Source organism: Tamandua tetradactyla, chromosome 2, assembly GCF_023851605.1.
Source record: "Tamandua tetradactyla isolate mTamTet1 chromosome 2, mTamTet1.pri, whole genome shotgun sequence".
Lineage (NCBI taxonomy): Eukaryota > Metazoa > Chordata > Mammalia > Pilosa > Myrmecophagidae > Tamandua > Tamandua tetradactyla.
The window spans coordinates 129305636-129326516 of NC_135328.1; the positions used below are offsets into that span (position 1 = coordinate 129305636).

The 20881-nt window shown below is 38.4% G+C and overlaps 1 long non-coding RNA gene across 11 annotated transcripts in view; it reads left to right on the plus strand.

Annotated features, from left to right (window-relative positions):
- LOC143673851 (uncharacterized) overlaps positions 1-20881 on the plus strand; it is a 135348-nt gene that overhangs the window by 38008 nt on the left and 76459 nt on the right. The gene's annotated exons all lie outside the window — the stretch shown is intronic.

The following is a 20881-nucleotide window of genomic DNA, read 5'->3' on the forward strand; positions in this document are numbered from 1 at the left end:
GAAAATAGACTAGAGTTTGCTACAATCTAGTGGGAGGAAGAAATGGGAGATGATTGCTTAATGTCCATAGGGTTTTCTTGGGAGATGACAAAAATGTTTGAAAACTAAATAGTGCCGATGGTTGCACAAAACTGAGACTCAATTAAATGCCTCTGAATTGTACACTTTAAATAAGGTTGAAATAGTAAATTTTATGTATGGTATATTTTACCACATTTTTTTTAAAGTATCAAAAACAAAATAGGTTATTTTTAGTAAGAGTATTTCCGGGGCACTAAGTGACACTACCTAATGATAAAAGGGTCAGTCTACCAATGTCTTCTTAGACTGCGTTTTCCAGGAGTGTCTCACTTATGATAAAGAAATGGACCATAAGACCTACCTGGATTTTGTCCTTGCATTAGAAAACAGAAAAGAACCTGCAACTCTGCAATTTATTTTTCAAACTGCTTGATATTGAGAAGAAAGGATATTTAAATGTTTTTTCCCTTAATTATTTCATTAGTGCCATATAGGAACTGATGAAAATCCAGAGACAAGATCCTGTTTTATTTCAAGATGTTAAGTATGAAATCTTTGACATGGTAAAAGCAAAGGATCCTTTCAAAATCCCTCTTCAGGATTTAATCAATAGTAATCGAGGAGACACAGTCACCACCCTTCTAACTGATCTGAATGACTTCTGGACTTATGAGAACAGAGAAGCCCTTGTTGCAAATGACAATGAAAACTGCAGATCTTGATGACTCATGATCATAGAAAGACTAAACTGTATTCATTAAGATGTGCTTTGCTGCATCAAAACTTCGAGGGAGAATTCTTAATAATGGTGTAAATAAAACACTTTCATCTTCCTGTGAGGACTCAGCAATTGTTTTGTTTACTGGAATTTGAGTTACGATAGTTTGAAAGCAAAAGGACCAAGTACTGCTTTTGAGGAAGTGGTAAATTCTGATTCTGTTTAGTTTGAATTTGGCAAGTGTGGTTTGCTGAAGGTAGGTGTCCAGACTACTTTACAGTTATTCATGAGATATTTCATACTAATCAGAATTTGAATATTTGAAGGATAGTTTCTAACATGGTCATTTACTTCAGTGTTCTAAAAGATATGTCAAAGATATATCAAGGCACAGCAATTTCATTTCTGGTTTAGAAGTGTTTGGACATGATCTTTCTTTTAATAAGATATTTCCAGTGATGTATTCATACTAACATTTTATTTTCATTAAAATCACTGGTATGAAGAACAAAAAAGGATCAGTCCTCTAAGAAGGCAGTAATCCTGTGTGCATCAAACAAGGGAACTTCAAAATATGTGAAACCAAAAATGACAGAACTAAAAGGAGAAATAGAGCAATTCACAGTGATACATGGGGAATTTAGCATCCTCTCTCAGAAATTGATAGAATCACTAGAGTGAAAATCAGCAAGCATAAAAAAGAATTGAAAAGTGTCATCAACCAACATCTCGACAAGTCTGGGGTTTCCACATCCTGAACATTAAAAAAAAAAAAAAAAGACAGGCCCTTAATCACCTCCTGGAAGATAACCTCCAAACCTTGGAATCTTCTGTCTGATGAGTGTCTTTGTGTACCTGGGGGCCTTGGGCCATATCAGATAGTTTATTTTTTGAACAGTGTGGCTTATGGTGGTGGAAGTTATGGGCCACATTGTAACAGATTGACCTCTGGAGGGGTTGGAGACTAAGTAATTAAGATTAGTCAGGTGGGCACTCCATGCCTACCTGACTCCCAATAAAAATAATTGACAAAAAGATGCAGCAGAGCTTCTCTGTGTGTGTTATCACACATTACTACTGGGAAAGTGAAGCACTGGACTTATCCTTATGTTTCCACTGGAAAAGGACAAGTGGGCGAATATTCCTGGTCTCTCCTGAACTCCTCTTTATGTTTCTTTTCCCTTTGCTAATTTTGCATTGTATCCTTTCACTATCATAAATTGTACTTGTAAGTAGAACAGCTTTTCTTGAATTCTGAGTCCTTCTAGTAAATGATCTAACCTGACGCTGGTCCTAAGAATACCTGGATACAGATTCTGAAACACATTTTTCATTTTTATAGTGTTTTAGATATTCTATAATTTTGATTTTGATGTTCTGCTTGACTAAATACTTGACTGAATAGGAAGGGAGACCCCAGGGAATAGTGTCCCATGTGAGGATTTAACCGTATATGGAACTAGTCAGTCACTTCAGAAAAAGCCAGGATTGGAGTTGGAATTACCCAGGAAGTGTGTGTGGAAATTCCTTCTGTCTGATGGGCATGATCGAAGGCTACTGCATGGAAAACCAAGAAGAAGATAGCAAGATCTGTATTAGGAGAACCACTGCCAGTCCGTGCTGAGAAAGACACATAGGAGGAAATATAACTTCAGAGGCAGAGAGCTTTTTGTGGCCCCACTGCTTGGAGAGGGTGTACCTGAGAAAAAGGTGGCCTCTTTAATGACCCCCACGGTTGCATTTGGAGAAAAAGGGCCATTGCACAGACCCTTGGAAAGGGGGGGACTGTTGCCTTCTAAAGCCCCAAAGATAAATGGCTCTCAGACTTTGAAATCTAATGGAGTTTGCCCTTCAGGTTTTCAAAACTGCTTGGTTCCTGTGACCCCTGTGTTCCTTGCAGTTTCTCCCTATGAAAATAGGAGTACATATTCTGTGACTGTCCCTCCTTTGTATGTTGGCAGCAGATAACTTGTTCTGGTTTTATAGGTCTGGAGCCAGAGGAAAATTTTGTTTTAGAACTGACCATACCTATAGCTGACTTTGACAAGACATTGTAGTGGTTTTAACTTTGCACTGTATTTGTACTGTTAATGAAATGCTTTAAGGCTTTTGTGATGTTGAGATGGAGTGAACCTATTTTTTAAGTGTGGAAAACATGTCTTTGTTAGGGTCCAAAGGGTCGAATGTGCTGGTTTGAGAGGATTATGTAACCTAGAAAAGCCATGTTTTAATCTTGATCATCTCATAGAGGCAGCCATTTCTTTTAATTCCTATTCAGTACAGTAGGTTGGAAAATTGATTAGATTATCTACGTGGAGCTGTGTTGTGCCCAACTGTGGGTATTGACATTGGATTTGAGTAAGATGTGACTCCACCCATGTCATGGTCAGGTTCCATGTGTCAACTGGCCACGTGGTGGTATCAGTTTGTCTGGTTGGGCAAGTGCTCCCTGTCTTTTGCTTTGAGAAAATATCATAGAATTAAATCATGATCACATCAACTGCATCCACAGCTGATTCCATTTGTCATCAGCCAAAATGAGTGTCTTCTCCAATGAGTGATGCTTAATTACTGGAAGCCTTTGAAGGAGGATTCAGAAGTGATAGGCTCTATTCCTGCTTTGGCCAGTGAGCCTCTCCTGTGGAGTTCATCCAGACCCTCCATCGGAATCATCAGCTCCACAGCCTGCCCTACAGACTTGGGACTCTACGTTCCCATGATTACGTGAGACACTTTTATAAATTTCATATTTACAAATATTTCCTGTTGATTCTGTTTCTCTAGAGAACCCTAACTAATACAACCCGTTACAGGTGGGTCTTGATTAGTTTACTGCAATCCTTTAAAAGAGAAAACATTTTGAAAAGAGCAAGCGAGCCATGAGAACTACAAGACCCCATACAGCCAGAAATCTTTGGAGATGAAGAAGGAAAATGCCCCTGGGGAGCTTCATGAAGCAGGAGGCCTGGAGAGAAATCAGACATTGCCATGTTCGCCATATGCCTTTCCAGCTGAGAAAGAAACCCTGAACTTCAGCCTTTCTTGAGTGAAGGTAACATCCTGTTGGTGCCTTAATTTGGACATTTTTATAGACTTGCTTTTCTTGGGACATTTTCCTGGCTTTAGAACTATAAACTTGCAACTAAATTCCTCCCCTTTTAAAAGCTGTTCTGTTTTTGCATTCCAGCAGCTAGCAAACTAGAACAGAGATCTATAAAGGTCTCTCAACCTGGGAATGAAAGAGTCCAGAATCCATAGGATAAGCTGTGAAGCTGGTGGTTCCAGTGAAGGGTCTGTTTGAACTCCACAGAAGAGGCTTGCTGGCTGAAGAAGCAGTGAAAAAGGCTTCTTAAAAGCCTTCAACTGAATGAATTATCACATTGAGGGAGACATATGTTAGTTGATCGCAGATGTAATCAGCTACACATACAATCAAGTGACTTGATGATTTAATACACCAGATTTCCAGTTTATCACTGAACCAAGAATTATCCTTGCAGCAGCAGGCCAGTGCTTGTCTGACCAGATAACTGGAGATTATCACTTGGCCAAGTTGACACCAGAACCTAACCATCACAGTCCACCTCTTGTCAACTGGGCAGCTATACATATTGCCTTGAAGCATGCTTAATTTCCAGATAGAACCCAAAAGCAGCCATATCTTTTGCCTAACAATACTCAGTTGTCTGGCATACCAGAAATGCACTACATCTCTTCAGAGTAGAGTACAAATCCTTAGTAACATTCACTTATTTAAAAAAATATTTTTAGTGACAAATCTTCACAAATATGCAGTCTGTTCTAGTTTGCGAGCTGCCTCATGAAACAGAGCTAGCAGACTTTGTAATGTGTCCTTCCAGCTGAGACAGAAACCCTAAACTTCATTAGCCTTTCTTGAGTGGAGGTAAGGTTTTGTTAATGCCCTTAATTTAGACATTTCTAAGGCCTTGCTTCAATTTGAACATTTTCTCAGCCTTAGAACACATAAAATTGCAACTTAATAAATTCCATTTTTTAAAAGCCATTCCATTTCTGGTATATCACATTCCGGCTTCTTGTTTCATGAGGCCCACCCAGGAGCATTTTCCTTCTTCATCCCCAAAGTTCTCTGGCTGCATGGGTTCTCATGGCTCTCATGGCTTTGAAGCTGTTCTGGTTTACTAGCTGCTGGAATGCAGTATACCAGAAACGGAATGGCTTTTTAAAAGGGGAATTTAATGAGTTGCTAGCTTACAGTTCTAAGGCCGAGAAAATGTCCCAATTACAACAAGTCTATAGAAATGTTCAGTCACAGGCATCCAGGGAAAGATACCTTGATTCAAGAAGGCCGATGAAGTTCAAGGTTTCTCTCTCCGCTGGAAGGGCACATGGCGAACACAGCATCATCTCCTAGCTTTCTCTCCTGGCTTCCTATTTCTTGAAGCTCCCTGGGAGGCGTCTTCCTTCTTCATCTCCAAAGATCGCTGGCTGGTGGACGATCTGCTTTGTAGTGTTGCTCTCTGTGAATCTCTCTGAAAATCTCTCATTCTCCAAAATATTTCCTTTTTTATAGGACTTCAGACTGATCAGGACCCACTCAAATGGGTGGAGACATGTCATCCCCTAATCCAGTTTAACAACCATTCTTGACTAAATCACATCATCCAGGGAGATGATCTCATTACAGTTTCAAACATACAGTATTGAATAGAGATTATTCTACCTTTAAGAAATGGGATTTATATTAAAACATGGCTTTTCTTAGGGGGCATACTTCCTTTCAAACCAGCACAGAAGCTTTTTCCAAAATAGCTCTCCCTTAAAGGGCTCCAGTAAGGAACCCACCCTGAATGGGTGGAGACACAACTCAATGAAAACCATCAAAAGCTCCCACCTAGCAATAATTGAATGAGGCTTAAGGACATGTCTTTTGGGGGGTCCACGAAAGATTCAAACCAGCACACAGTCCATACATGGTATATGATCAGTGGCTCAAAATATCATCACATAGTTGTGTATTTATCACCATGATCAGTTGTCAAACTTTTGCGTCAGAAGAAGAAAGAAAGAAAAAGAAAAAATTGATTCATTCCATGTTCTTTACCCATCCCTCTCACTGATCACTAGTGTTTCTCTCTATGCAGTTATTTTTACCCTTGCCCATCCCATTATTACTTTTTATCCATATATTTTTTTTTACTTATGTGTCCATACCCTGGAGAAGAAGAACATGAAATACAAGGTTTTCACAATCACACAGTCACATTGTCAAAGCTGTATCATTATACAATCATCTTCAAGAGTCAAAGCCACTAGAACATAGCTCGACAGTTCCAGGTACTTTCCTCTAACCACTCCAATACACCATAAACTAAAAAAGGAATATCTGTAAAATGCATAAGAATAACCTCCAGGATAACATCTTGACTTTATTTGAATTCTCACAGCCACTGAATCTTTATTTTGACTCGTTTCTTCCCTCTTTTGGTCAAGGATGCTTGCCTCATCTCATGATCCCAGGTTCGAGTGAATCCCAGGAGTTCTAGTCCCACAATGCTGGGATGATTTACAACCCTGAGAGCCATGTCCCATGTAGGGGTGGGGGTGGGCAGTGAGTTCACCTGCTGAGTTGGCTTTGAGAGAGAGGCCACATCTGTGCAACCAAAGAGGTTCTCTGAGGGTGACTCTTAGGCATAATTGTAAGTGGGCTTACCTGTCTTTTGCAGGAAGACACTTCAAAGGGGAAAACCCCAAGATCGAGGGCTTGGCCTATTGAATTGGTTGTCCCCAGTACGTTGATCTTATAAACTGCCACTTTGCTGTACTCATTTGTTAGCTTTGCTGTAGTTTTATTTTTTTTGGATTTTCAACATACAGTGTGTCATCTGCAAACAATGAGAGTTTTCTCTCTTTCTTTCCAATTTGGATGCCTCCAATTTTTCTTTGTCTAATTGCTCTGGTTAGAACTTCCAGAAGAATGTTGAATAACAGTCATTTCAGTGGGCATCCTTATCTTGTTCCTGATCTTAGAGGGAAAGCCTTCAGTCTTTCCCTATTGAGGATGATAATAAGCAGTGAGTTTTTCATATTTTCCCTTTAGCATGTTGAGGAAGTTCCCTTCTAGACCTATCCTTTAAATTGTTTTCATCAAGAAGGGATGTTGAATTTTGTCAAATGCTTTTTCTGCATCAATCAAAATTATCATGTGATTATTCTGTTTTGGTTTGTTGATATGACATATTACATTAGTTGAGTTTCCTGTGCTGAACTACCCTTGCATACTTGGAATAAATCCCATTTGGTCATGGTGTATAATTCTTTTAATGTCCTGCTGGACTTGATTTGCAAGAATTTTGTTGAGGATTTTTGCCTCTATATTCATTAAAGAGATTGGTCTGTAATTTTCTTTTCTTGCAGTATCTTTCCCTGGCTTTGGTATTAGAGTGATGATGGCTTCATAGAATGAGTTGGGTAGCTTTCCCTCCTGTTTAATTTTTTTGAAGAATTTGAGCAAGATTGGTAACAATTCTTTCTTGAATGTTTGATAGAATTCACATGTGGAGCCATCTGGCCCTGGACTTTCTTTTTTGGGAGCTTCTTGATGACTGATTCAATCCCTTTAGTTGTGATTGATTTATTCAAATTGTCTATTTCTTCTCAGATTAGTGTTAGTTGTTCATACCATTCTGTGACGTTGTCTATTTCCACTACCTTGTCTAGTTTATTAGCATGTAGTTGTTCATGGTGTCTTCTAATTACCTCCTTTATTCTACAGTGTCAGTAATTAAGTCTCCGCTTCCATTTCTAATTTATTTATTTGCTTCTCTTTTATTTTCTTTTTATCAATCTAGCTAACAGCCCATCGATTTTATTGATTTTCTCAAAGACATAACTTCTGGTTTTGTTTATTTTCTTGTTTTCATATTCTCAATTTCATTTATTTCTGCTCTAATCTTTGTTAGTCTTTCCTTTTGTTTGCTTTGGGGTTAGTTTGCTGTTCTTTCTCTAGTTCTTCTAAGTGTGCAGTTAATTCCTTGAGTTTTCTCTTCTTATTTAATATAGGGATTGAAGGGAATAAATTTCCTTCTTGGCACTGCCTTTGCTGCATCCCATAAATTTTGATATGTTGTTTTTCATTTTCATTTTACTCAAGACATTTACTGATTTCTCTTTGTTCTAGTTTGTTAGCTGCCATAATGCAATATACCAGAAATGGAATGGCTTTTCAAAAGGGGAATTTAATAAGATGCTAGTTTACAATTCTAAGGCTGAGAAAATGCCTCAATTAAAGCAAGTCTATAGAAATATCCAATCTAAGGCATCCAGGGAGAGGTACCTTGATTCTTGAAGGCTGATGAAGTTCAGGGTTTCTCTCTCAAGTGAGAAGACACATGGTGAACACAGTTAGGGTTTCTCTCTCATCTGGAAGAGCACATGGCGAACATAGCATCATCTGCTACCTTTCTCTCTTGTCTACCTGTTTCATGAAGCTCCGTAGAAGGTGTTTTCCTTCTTCATCTCCAAAGGTCACTGGCTGGTTCTTTCTGCTTCCCATGCCTATGTTGTTCTTCTCTGATCTTTCTGAATCTCTCACTTTCTCCAAAATGTTTCCTCTTTTGTAGGATTCCAGTAAACTAATCAAGACCAACCCAAGTGGGTGGAGACACACCTCCACCTAATCCAGGCTAAGAAGTACTCTTGATTAAATCACGTCTCTGAGGAGATGATCTAATTACAGTTTCAGGCATACAATACTGAATAGGGATTAGAAGAAACAGCTACCTTTACAAAATGGGATTAGGATTAAAACATGGCTTTTCTAGGGTGCATACATCATTTCAAACCAGCACACTCTTGTAACTTCTTCCTTGACCCACTGACTGTGTGATGGTAGGTACTGGTGTCGGCTTGATCAAAAGAATTATGCCCCATTGTCTGCAAGGATATTTCATGGCTGATTGATAAACTGCAAGGCTGGTGTATCAAGTCATCAGTCAGTTGATTGCATGTGTGGTGATTACATCTGTGATCAGCTAAGGTGTATCTCCACAAATAATCCAACCAGTAGAAGGCTTTTAAGGAGGAAGAGAGACTCTTTCACTGCTTCTTCAGCCAGTGCACCTCTTCTGTTGAATTCATCCAGACCCTTCATGGAAGCAGCCAGCTTCACAGTCTGACCTATAGATTTTATGCTCTTCATTTGCATGATGTGTGAGACACCTTTATAAATCTCATATTTACAGATGTCTCCTGTTGGTTCTCTTTCTCTGGAGAATGCTGACTAACACGGCCTTGTACCAGAAGTAGGTCAATTGGCGAAAAAGATACTCAAAATATCACCATTAGATTCTGCTGATTGTATGGTTATATGAGACGAGGCTTGTGTGTTTTGACACTTTTGTGGAGTATTTTGCAATTAAGAGGTGTAATGATCTTCACTGATTGTTGTTAGATATGCTGGATAAAGTTATGAAGGAAAGAGATGAGGTGAAGGCTTCAGTTTGAGACTTCAGCACCGTATGAATGATGTGAACATTTCCATTGTGTCTTGAAAGAAAATCTTATTTCTTGTCACAGACTTGAGATCTCTGAAACCAGACACAAAGCCTCATTGTGTGAGTAGCAGATTTAAAATATAGACTAAAATCTCAACCTTGCAGAGTGTCTGCTTTAATTTTATGAAGGCTTTGGTTGGAAAAGAATGGGACCATGAAACATGGGATGGTGATATATGGTCTGAGAATGATGGTGGGGAGACAAAATCCCTGGAATCTGCTGAGCCTTTGCTTGATAGATCTGTAATGGACTGCCCTGAGGAAAGAGCTTCCTGATGTCCAGCCTACCTTGAGGGAAGAGCTTCCTCACTTCCAGTCTCCTCAGAGGAGTCTATCAAACCTCCACCTAACAAGATTAACCCTTCATTGCCTGCTAACCCTGTAACCACCTTCCCTTATGAAACAGCCCTCATTCCTCTGTCTGGCGTGACTAATTCTGTTTTACCAGATGAAACTGCAATGGAATGCCCTCACGTAATTGGCTTGAAAGACACTTCTGTTTCTTTTCACTCCCCAACCCTCTTTTCTTCAAGACCTATAACTAGACTGAAGTCCCTAAAGGCCCTGAAAAGTGAGGTACGAAGTGTGACTCATGACGAAGTATGCTATACTCCAAAAGAACTGCATGAGTTCTCCAGTCTGTATAGCCAGAAATCAGGGGAATATGTGTGAGAATGGATATTAAGTGTGTGGGATAATGGTGGAAGGAATATAAAGATGGATCAAGCTGAACTTATTTATATAAGCCCATTAAGGAGAGATTCTGCATTTGGTGTTATAGCTCAAGGGGTTAGAAGGGCCATTAACAGTTTGTTTGTATGGTTGGCTGACATTAAATGCTAGAACTGCCCTGGTATAATGAAGGTATCCAGAGGCTGAGAGACATTGTAATGTTAGAATGAGACCTAGACTCAGTCCCTGATATGGCATCATTCCCCAAGGTGATCAGCCTGCTACCATCATGGAAGAGGCAGCAATTTTGTTCTAATTGGATTAGACATACACTCTAGATATGATTTTGTATACCCTGCATGCAGTGCCTCTGCAACAGCTACCATCTGTGGACTTATGGAATACATTATCTGAGGTCATAATATTCTATGCAGCATTGCGTCTGATCCAGGTACCCACTTCACAGCAAATGTAGTGCAGGAATGGGCACATGCTCATGAAATTCTCTGGTCTTACCATATTCTCCCTCATCCAGAGGCAGATGGGTTGATAGGACAGTGGCATGGCCATTTGATGACCCAATTACAGTGCTAAGTAGGTGGCAATACCTTTCAGGGCTGGGACAGTGTTCTACAGGAAGCTTTGTATGCTCCGAATCAGCATCCACTCTATGGTTCTATTTCTCCCATAGCCAGGATTCATGGGTCAGGTCGAGGAATCAAGGTATAGAAATGGGAGTGGCACCACTCACTATCACTACCTGTGATCGCTAGGAAAATTTTTGCTTCCTTTCCCAGGAACCTTAAATCCTGTTGGTCTACACCCTTATTCCAGAAGGACAAGTGCTTCTACCAGGAATATGACCATGATTCCATTGAACTGGAAGTTAAAACTGCCATCTGGTCACTTTGGGCTTCACATTGCCACTGAATTAACAGGCAAGGAAGGGGATTACTTTTCTGTCTGGTGTGATTGGTTCTGATGATTAAGGGGAAATAGGACTGCAGTTATACAATGGAGATTAAGAAGAGTTTTCCTAGAATGCAGAAGATCCCCTAGGGCATCTCTTAGTCCTACCATGCCCTATGATTAAAGTCAATGGAAACTTACAACAACCCAATCCAGGTAGGACTACCAATGGCCCAGAAAACTTCAGGAATGAAGGTCATGGTCATCCCCCCTAGAAAAGACCCATGACCAGCTGAAGTTCTTGCTGAGGGTATAGGGAACATGGAATGGGTGGTAGAAGAAGGTAGTGATAATTATTAATTACAACCAGATGACCAGTTACAGAAACGAGGGCTGTGTGTGTTTGGAAATTTCCTCCCTGGTTTGAGTACATTTGCATTTGTTCCTAAGCACATATTTTGTTTTCCTTTTGTCCTATGTCATAAGTTGTATGTTCGTGTTACAGTATTTAAATATTTGAACTTCATAGAATATGAAGTTCAAAAGTGAATGTTACCTAGACTTGCATCCTATTCTGGAGAGATATAGTACATTTTTGGTTGTATATACGACAGTTGAATATTGTTAGATGAAAGATATGTCTGTTGTTGCATTGTATTTGGAAATTAAGCATGTTTCAAGGTGATATGTATAGTTGCCATGTTGACAAGGGGTGGACTGTGATAGTTAGGTTATGGTGTCAACTTGGCCAAGTGATGATGCTCGGTTGTTTGGTCAGGCAAGCACTGGTCTGCCCATTGCTGCAATGATATTCCATGGCAGGTTGATAAACTGGAAGATTGGTGTATTAAATCATCAGTCAGTTTATTGCACCTGTGCCTGATTACATCTATGATTGACTAAGGCACACCTCTCGCCATGTGATAATCCAATCAGTTGAACAGTGACTCTTTCACTGCTTCTTCAGCCAGCAAGCCTCTCCTCTGAAGTTCATGCAGACCCTTCAACAGACCTGCCAGCTTCAGAGCCTGCCATACAGATTTTGGATTCTTCTGTTTCCATGGTTGCATGAGACTCCTCTATAAATCTCTTACTTATATATCTCTCCTACTGGTTCTGTTTCTCTAGAGAACTTTGACTAGCACAGATGAAAATAAAAATGATTTGAAGAAAGGAAAACATAATATAGAATATTTATAAAGTAAATAAAAGTATATTGGTATGAATTGTATTCACTCCCTCAGAAAGATATGTTCAAGTCCTAACCTCCATTTCTTTTAATTCACTTCCATTTGAAAATTGGATCTTTGAAGATGTTATTAGCAAAGAGTGTTCCCTTAATACACTATGTCTAGGGTCCTAATAAGTGAAAGAAATTTGTACACAGTCAGTAAGTGAGAGAAAGAAGCCATGTGATGAAGTCTGAGATTGAGTTGCTGCCATATGCCATGGAATTCCATAACACCCATCAGATGCCATGAAAGAGGCATGGGATGGATTTTCCCCTATAATAGTAGGCAAGGCCTGCTAGCACCTTGATTTCAAATGCCCAGCCTCCAGCACTGAGGGATAATCAATTTGAAGTTTTAAGTCACCCAGTCTGTGGTGTTGTGTTGCAATGGGCTCAGCAAACTAAGACAGATACTACAAGTTGGTTCTTGGAACACCAACAAAATTGACAAAACTTTTGCTCCACTGTGAAAAAATGAGAAAGGACTCAAATTACTAAAATTAGAAATGAAAGTGGAACATTACTGTCAACTTTAATATCTATAAATGAGACAACCTAAATCAATTAGACAATATTCTAGAAAAACAAACTGGGAAAACTGACTCAGAAGAAACAGAAAAGCTGACCAGAACCACTGTGCCCATTTAAAACTATTGTGTACTCCAGAAAAGCCATATCCTTTAATCCTATTTCCATATTGCTGGGTGGGATCTTTTTTATTATTTTGTTTCCATGGAAACGTGGCCCTCCCAGTTGTGGGTGGTAGCTTTTAATTAGGTGGTTTCCATGGAGATGTGTCTCTACCCATTCAAGGTGGGTTTCTTATTGCAGTCCTTTAAGAGGGAATAATTTTGGTAGAAGTGTCAGAGCCAGCAGAGCTGACAGCCAACATGAGACCCATACATTTGGAGATGCAGAAAGAAAACACCTGGGAAAGCTGTTTGATATGAGAAGCCAAAGGACTAGCAGATGCTAGCCACATGCCTTCCCAGATGGCAGAAGTGTTCCAGACCCATTGGCCTTTCTTGAGTCAAGGTATCCTTCTGTAGATGTCTTAGTTTAGACAATTGTTATGGCTTTAGAACTGTAAACTTGTGACTTAATAAGTTCCCTTTTTAAAAGCTATTTCAAAAAAAAGAAAGGTATTTCATTCCGGGCATATTGCATTTCAGCAGCTTTAACAAACTAAAACAAATTTTGATACTGAGAAGTGGAGTGCTACTATGGTATCAAACATATTGGAACAGCTGTTTGAATGGATAAGGAGAAGATTCTGGAAGAGTTATGAGGAGCTTGATAGAGAAGGGCTAAAATGCATTGAAGAGACTGTTGGTGGAAATGTGTCTTCTAAAGATACCTCTGAGGAGTGTTTAGACAGAAATAAGGAATAGGTCATTGGGAACTGGAAGGAAGATGACCCTTGTTTTAAAATGGCAGATAATTTGGCCCAACTGAGTCCTGCTGTTGAATGAAAGCTGGAATTTAAAGGTGACCACCCAAGATACTTAGCTGGGGAAATTTCCAAATAAATGTAAAAAATGCAGATTGGCTGCTCCTTGCAACTTATTGTAGAATTCAACAGGAAAGAGATAAGTTGAGAACTGAACTCTTAGGTACCAAGAATTTAGAGGGGCTGGAGACAAGAAAAAGGTGGTCCTCCCTACTATCCCCAATGTTGCAACTCACATCCCAGCATTTCCAGAGAGCAGGGCTGCTGTGTAAGCCTTACAAAAGCGTAGGACTACTCCTTTCTAAAGCCCCGAGGAGAAATAACTTACAAATTCAGTGACTTTTGCCCTGCAGGTGTTCAGAACTGTTTGGGTCTGATGACCTTGTGTTTCTTCCAATTTCTCTTTATGGAAATGAAAACATGTATCCTATGACTGTCCCTCCATTGTTTATTGGCAGTAGATAACTTGTTCTGAGTTATACTCTATACAAAGAAGGTGAATTTCTGCCTTAGGTGAGGCCATGCCTGTAACTGACTTTGATGAGATTTTGTAGTGGTTTTGTCATTGTATTGTAATTGTATTGTCACTGAAATGGTTTAAGGCTTTGTGATAGTGTAATGGCATGAAGGTATTTTATATATGGAAAAAACATGTCTTTTTCTTGGGCTCCAGAGGATGGAATGTGCCAGTTTGAAACTGTTGTGTGCCCTGGAAAACGATGTGCTTTAATCCTATTTCACTATTGCTGAGTGGGATCTTTTTTATGAAATTGTTTCCATGGGGATGTGACTTACCCAATTGTGGGTGGTAACCTTTAATTAGGTGGCTTCCATGGAGATATGTCTCTACCTATTCAAGATGAAATAGCTTACTGCAGTCCTTTAAGAGGAACCATTTTGGAAAAAGCTTCAGAGCTGACAGAGCTGACAGCCAACATGAGTCCCAGTCATTTGGATGTGCAGAAAGAAAACACCCCCAGGAAAGCTGTTTGAAATGAGAAGCCAAAGGACTAGTAGATGCCAGTCACATGCCTTCCCAGGTGACAGAAGTGTTCCAGACCCATTGGCCTTTCTTGAGTCAAGGTATCCTTCTCTAGATGCTTTAGTTTGGACCAATTTTATGTCATTAGAGCTGTAAACTTACAACTTAATAAATTCCCTTTCTAAAAGCTATTCCATTCCTGGCGTATTGCATTCCAGCCCACAATAAGAAAGATTAAATCTGTACTCTGCAAACTCTCAGAAAGAAAATCCCCAGACTGCATGGCTTCACTGGTGAATTTTATCAAACATTTAAAGAATTAACACCAGTCCATCTCAATCTCTTCCAAAATGTAGAAGTTAAGGGAACACTTCTAATACATACTATAAGGCGATCATTAGCCATGACAAAGCTAGGTAATGATATCACAAGAAAAGAAAACTACAGACCTCTATCTCTTACAAATATAGATGTAAAATTCTCCACAAAATTGCATACTGAGTCAAGTAGCATATTCAATGGATTTTACATCGTGACCAAGCAGAATTTATTCCAGGAAGGCAAAGGTGGTTCAACATACAAAAATAAACCAGTGTAATGTGCGATGTTAGTAGGATGAAGGAAAAAACATCATTTCAGTTGTTGCAGAAACACTAGTTGATAAAATTCAACACCTTTTCTCATCAAAAACACTCAACATACTAGAACTATACAAGAACTTCCTCAACAGGAAAAAGGGCATTAATGAAAGCTGATATCATACTCAGTGGTGAAATGTTGAAAGCTTTCTTTCTAAAACTAGGAAAAGATCTTCTATTGGGAGATCTAGGCCATGTAATTAGACACATAAAAGAAATAAATGGCCTCTATAGTGTAAAGAATTTAGTAAAACTGTCTTTATTCCCAGATGACATGATCCTTTTTATACAACATACACAAAAAATCCACAAGAAAAATAGTAGAGCTAGAGAAAAAAAAGCACAGCAAATTTGTAGGCTGCAAGATAAACGTGAAAAACTCAAATGGGTTTCTAAGCATCAGCAAAGAACAACTGAAATATAGATTATAAATTATATAATCCCATTCAGAATAGCATGTAAGTAGACAGAAAACAGAAGATAATTTTAAATGTGTTTTTCTGGGTGATAGAAACCAGAACCCACGTTTAACATATTCTATTATTTCATTGACATGACATCCCATGAAGGCAAAATTATAGGAATGGAAAGCAAATGTTTGCCAGATATGGGTAGTGAGGAATGACACTGAATATAGAGAGTATATATATTGTATGTAAATATTTTTGAAGTTTAGAAATCATGCTGGATTTTGAGGAAATTCAGGGTGGAATGCAATCTGTGGCAGGCAATATAAATATATTATACCTGAATGATACAGCCTCACTGAACATAGTTGGGAAAGAAAGGGAATAGTTTAAAGAACTCTAGAAAACTGTTTTGTCAAGATAATATAAGGCCAAAGACAAGACTAGTATACAAATACCATACCCTATTTGGTAAGATTGTTTCTCACAAGGGTTGCAATTTAGCTGTTCTGACCACATGTGTATAAGGGTTGAAAATAAGTAAATATTTTGAAAATAATGAGAACCAGGTTTCCCGCTTTTAGGGAAAAATATTACAAATAAGCAAAAGCAGGAATGCCAGAATGGACCCTGTGGTGCTGGACTGCAGGCAGGAACATCAGTATAAACTGACACTTATTTTAATATATAGAAATAAATACAATGTGTACACATAAATTTATTTCCTAGCTCTATCCACAGAAAGTACCTAGAAGCAGTGAACCTGTAAGAATTAGCACATCTAGTGCTTAGATGCTGGTTTCTGAATATCACTCTTAAAGGAACCAGAGCCCTTTTTATAATAGCTAATTTGAAGACAGGAGTAAGGAAAATCCATGAGACCTAAGCATCTTATAATGCCAGAAGATGGAACTTTATTTGCTGTTGTTGTTGTCTTTGTATTTAAAAGGATGGCAATATGTCAAAAGGACACAGAGCCAGTCTCAAACAGCTCCCAATTTCCAAATCTGAAATATATTTAGCAACATAATAATTCTTGTTATAGATTATAGCCCAAATTGTAGAATAAATCTCTGTCTGTCCATACTGATCAAAATAACCAGCTAAATTAATTAATTAATTAATTAATAGGAGAGGAGGAGAAATCATCTTTAATAAAAGTAGGTGTCAATGCACTTGAGCCCAAATCACCAGCAACACACCTGCAGTATGTGCTGAATTTTCCTACTCATTGGGTGTCCTTACTCATTGCAAGGAAGAGGCTGCACACCACAGGGGAACCACAGAACATCTTAGTAAGATGGAGCTAGAACTTCTTTCAGTATTTGGGCTTTGGCCAGATAATTTTGGAGAGAGTCCAAAGAAGCAAGGTTTGCTCTGCTTTGAATACAGGAAGAAGCAGTAGTCACTCATATCAGCCAACAGGAGATTTTTCATAGTGAGCGGCACATGGACCTTGTTTCTGTCTGTGCTTAGACAAAATTATGAAGTGATCTTGTTCCACTTCCTCATGGTTTATGAAATTGTTTATATCCAGCAGGAAGCACCATGGTATGGCTTGAGTGCCAGGACATATTTTAACAACACATGCCTAGCTCTTAAGTTTCATGGCGGTTTCTGAGTGTCAGAGGCTGCTTTCTTTTTCAAACCAATGAGGAAAATATAAAATCACTGTTAGAATACCACAGTATAATTGATGTAGCCATGAACCACTGATAAGTGCTAGAATTATTGGGGAAACTTTAGGGAGAAACAGGATGTTTCAAACAATCTCTCAGAAAATAGTTATTATTTATGATTGTGATTATAACACAGGTCCACAAATTCATTGACATTCCTCCTTCTAGGAGGTGGGTCTTAACAGCACACCATGACCGCCAAGTGTGTGGGCTTATTTCTAACAAATGTAGGGAAAAGTAGCACCTTCACTATGGAGAAACCTGGCGGACACCACTTTAACCAAGAGACCAAGGTTCTATCACCGGGAATAGTAGGTGTTGACATCACGTAACCCATGTAAGTGGGGGAAGGCACATCACCTCTGTGCCTCTGTGCTTCCGTATAACCTACAGCCTCAGTCAAATAATGAGAAAACATCAGACAAATACAATTTGAGAGACACATTACAGCTACTTTAGTAATTCTAGCAAGAAAAGATACTCATAAAGGTGTTAGCAGTTGTGGAACTTCAAAGTGGTCAGATTCTGGATTTATTTTGGAGGTAGAACCAACAGGATCAGAGTGCCTGTTTCCCTGCAGCCTTGCAAATAGAGGGTGTTCTCTCACACTTTCTTAGTTGTTGCCAGTGTGGTAAAAACATGATATCTTGTTGAATTTGATAAGCTTCTATGTTCTGATGAGTAAGGTGGAATAGTTTTTATTGTTTGTGGCTGTTTTGCATTTTTAAAGGGTTTGACAATATCATTTATTTGCATATGCTATGACTGTTTACTTAGAAAATCTTATGACCAACTATCAGATTTAATAACAGAGTTCAATTAAGATATCCTGATACAAGAAGTATAAACAGAGCATAGCTTTCTTTATAAAGACAAAAGCCAGTTGCACAATGCAAAGGAAGAAATCCCATTTACAAGAACAACAACAAAATTTGGGCATTAATTTAAGAAAAATACAATTACATGATGAAAACTACCAAAGCTTACAAAAATAGATTTTTAAGAAATGAGAACATGCACCTTATTTATGAATGAGAAGCCTGAAAAAAGATATCTATTCTTCATGAAATATTTACCATTTTTTTCCATTCCAATAAAAATGGATTTTGTTAGCACTTCACTCGTTAACTCTTATAAATATTACGCAAAATTGGCAAGAAACTTTTGGAACAGGAGTTTGTTTTTAAACATTTTTTATTGTGAAATATAACATATGAAGAAAATTGATATATTTCAAAGCAGAATTTAACAAGTAGTTAAAGAGCAAATTTCAAAGTAGGATATGGGTTACAGTTCCATGATTTCAGGTATTTCCTACTTATCTATTCTAAATCACTACAGACAAAAAAGAAATACCAGTATAATGATTCAATAGTCATAATCATTTGTTAATTCCATCTTCTCTCTAACAACTCCTCCCTCTGATTTGATCTTTCTCCCAATATTCAGGAATATTTGTGCAATGATCATTCTGACTTCTTCATGTTGAAAAGGGGTGCTGATGTTATGGGATAGGGGGATGCAACTGTTCGGTGTTCCTTGAGAGACGGGTACCTCTGGGTTTTAGGGCTTATCTGAGATAGGAACCATCTAGTGTTTTAAGTTTCTGGAAAATGAGCTTAGTGAGTGAAACTTCTATGGAGTCACAGATAGAGCCATGGATATTCTTCAGGGTTTTCAGGAATACTGTTGGTTGTGCTTGGCATACCATGGCAATTTGCAATATTTAGCTGAAGCTTGCATAACAGTAACCCCCAGAATAGCCTCTTGACTCTGGGTAAACTCCTTTAGCCACTTAAACCTTATTTTGTTACATGTTTTTTCCACCCTTTGGTCAAGTAGGCCTTGTCAGTTCCACGATGCCAGCCAGGCTCATCCCTGTGAGTCAGGGCCCATGTTTCCAGGGAGACCCACACCCCGAAAGTCATGTCCCATGTAGTGGGGGAGATAATGAATTTATTTACAGAGTTGTGCTTAGAGAAAGAGGGAGGCCATATCTGAGCCACAGAAGAGATACTCTGGAAGTGAACCTCTTAGGTGTAGTTATAGGTAGGCTTTTATTTCCTGTTACAAGAATAAATTCCACAGGAGCAAGGCTGCAGATTGAGAATTTGGGCTATCAATTTTGGAGTCCCTAATTCTTGAGAGAGTGTTAGGAATTTCCCAGGGGGAAACATTTAATAGTTTTGTATTTTTTACTCCAGTCCCTCAAGGGAATTTGCCATTACTTTTTAATTATATGTCTAGTTAACTCTGGAATGTATCAGGGTATTTTATTAAGTTACACAGAATTACAAGATCTCATTCCCAGTCTAGGCTCCATGTGTTTATGTTTAATTGAGCTGGCCAGACAGGTTGTGTGCTGCAGAAAATGTAAGTTTTGTACAAAATAAAATCTCTTCCTTTGGTCTCACACAGAAGGTGAAGTTTTAAAACACAGACATCATCATCCTTTACCCTGTGTTATGATTTACCTTAGTCCCAACCAGAGCACCTTCGTTCATGTCTCCAATTAAAGTCTGCTTTCGTTTTTTGCTCCTTTACTAGTTGCTGGATGGAGTGATACTGACTTTCAGTGCTGCTCTGAGTCTTAGGTGTCACACAAGTGCCCAAAGTTTCAGGAAAACACCAGGGTATTTTCTTAAATAGCTTATTGAAGAATAAATGTTTTCAGGATTTTTTGGGTTTCTTGCATATATTTTTTCAAAAAATTGTTTATATTGAGATCATTACAGAGTCACAGTAATTGGCAAAAATTGTTTTCTTAAACAAGTTTCTCCCAATGGTTACACCCACTATGATTATAATACAATATGAACACAAGTAAGAATCTGTAAAATGAGGCATGCAAATAGTTCTGTACCATTTTCTTTTGTGTAGTTTTATGTAACCACCACCTCCATCAAGGTAGAACTGTTCTGTCAGCATATCATGCTACCCCTTTATATACAGTCATATGTACCTCCTATCAGTGACCATTCCTAATCTGCAGCAACTACAGGTGTGTTGTTCATCTCTATAGCTTTTTGTTTCAAGAATGTTATATAAATAGAATCATACAGCTTATGTTGTGTTGAGATTAGCGTTGTCACTCAGCATAATGCTCTTGTGATCCATCAAAGTTGTAGTTACTGTGAGTAGTTCAGTTCTTTTATAGCTACCCAGGGTTTCACTGTGTGAATTTTAGCAGCGTTCAGCCATTCATCTGTGGAAGGACATTATGTTTTTTTTCATTATTTTGCTATTACATGCATTGCTGCTATAAACATTTATGTACAAGTTTTCATTTCTCTGGGATAAACAGCCAGGAGTGTCATTGCTATGCCATATTGTATGTGTTTGTTTAATTTTTCAAGAAATTCCCCCCTATTCTTTAGAATGACTACATTATTTTATATTGCTATGAGCAATGTATGAGAGGTCCATTTACTCCCTTTCATGGCAAGTACTTGATACCGTCATTAGTTTCTATGTTAGTTTTTATTAGAGGTATGTAGTATAATTTTATTTTGTCAGGTATTAATACAACTATTCAGTGTTTCTTTTTATTTGTGTTCGCATGGTTTTTCTTTCCTTTTATTTTCACATACCTCCTCTGGTTTTTATATATAAAGTGGATTTCTTGTACACCTTATTTATT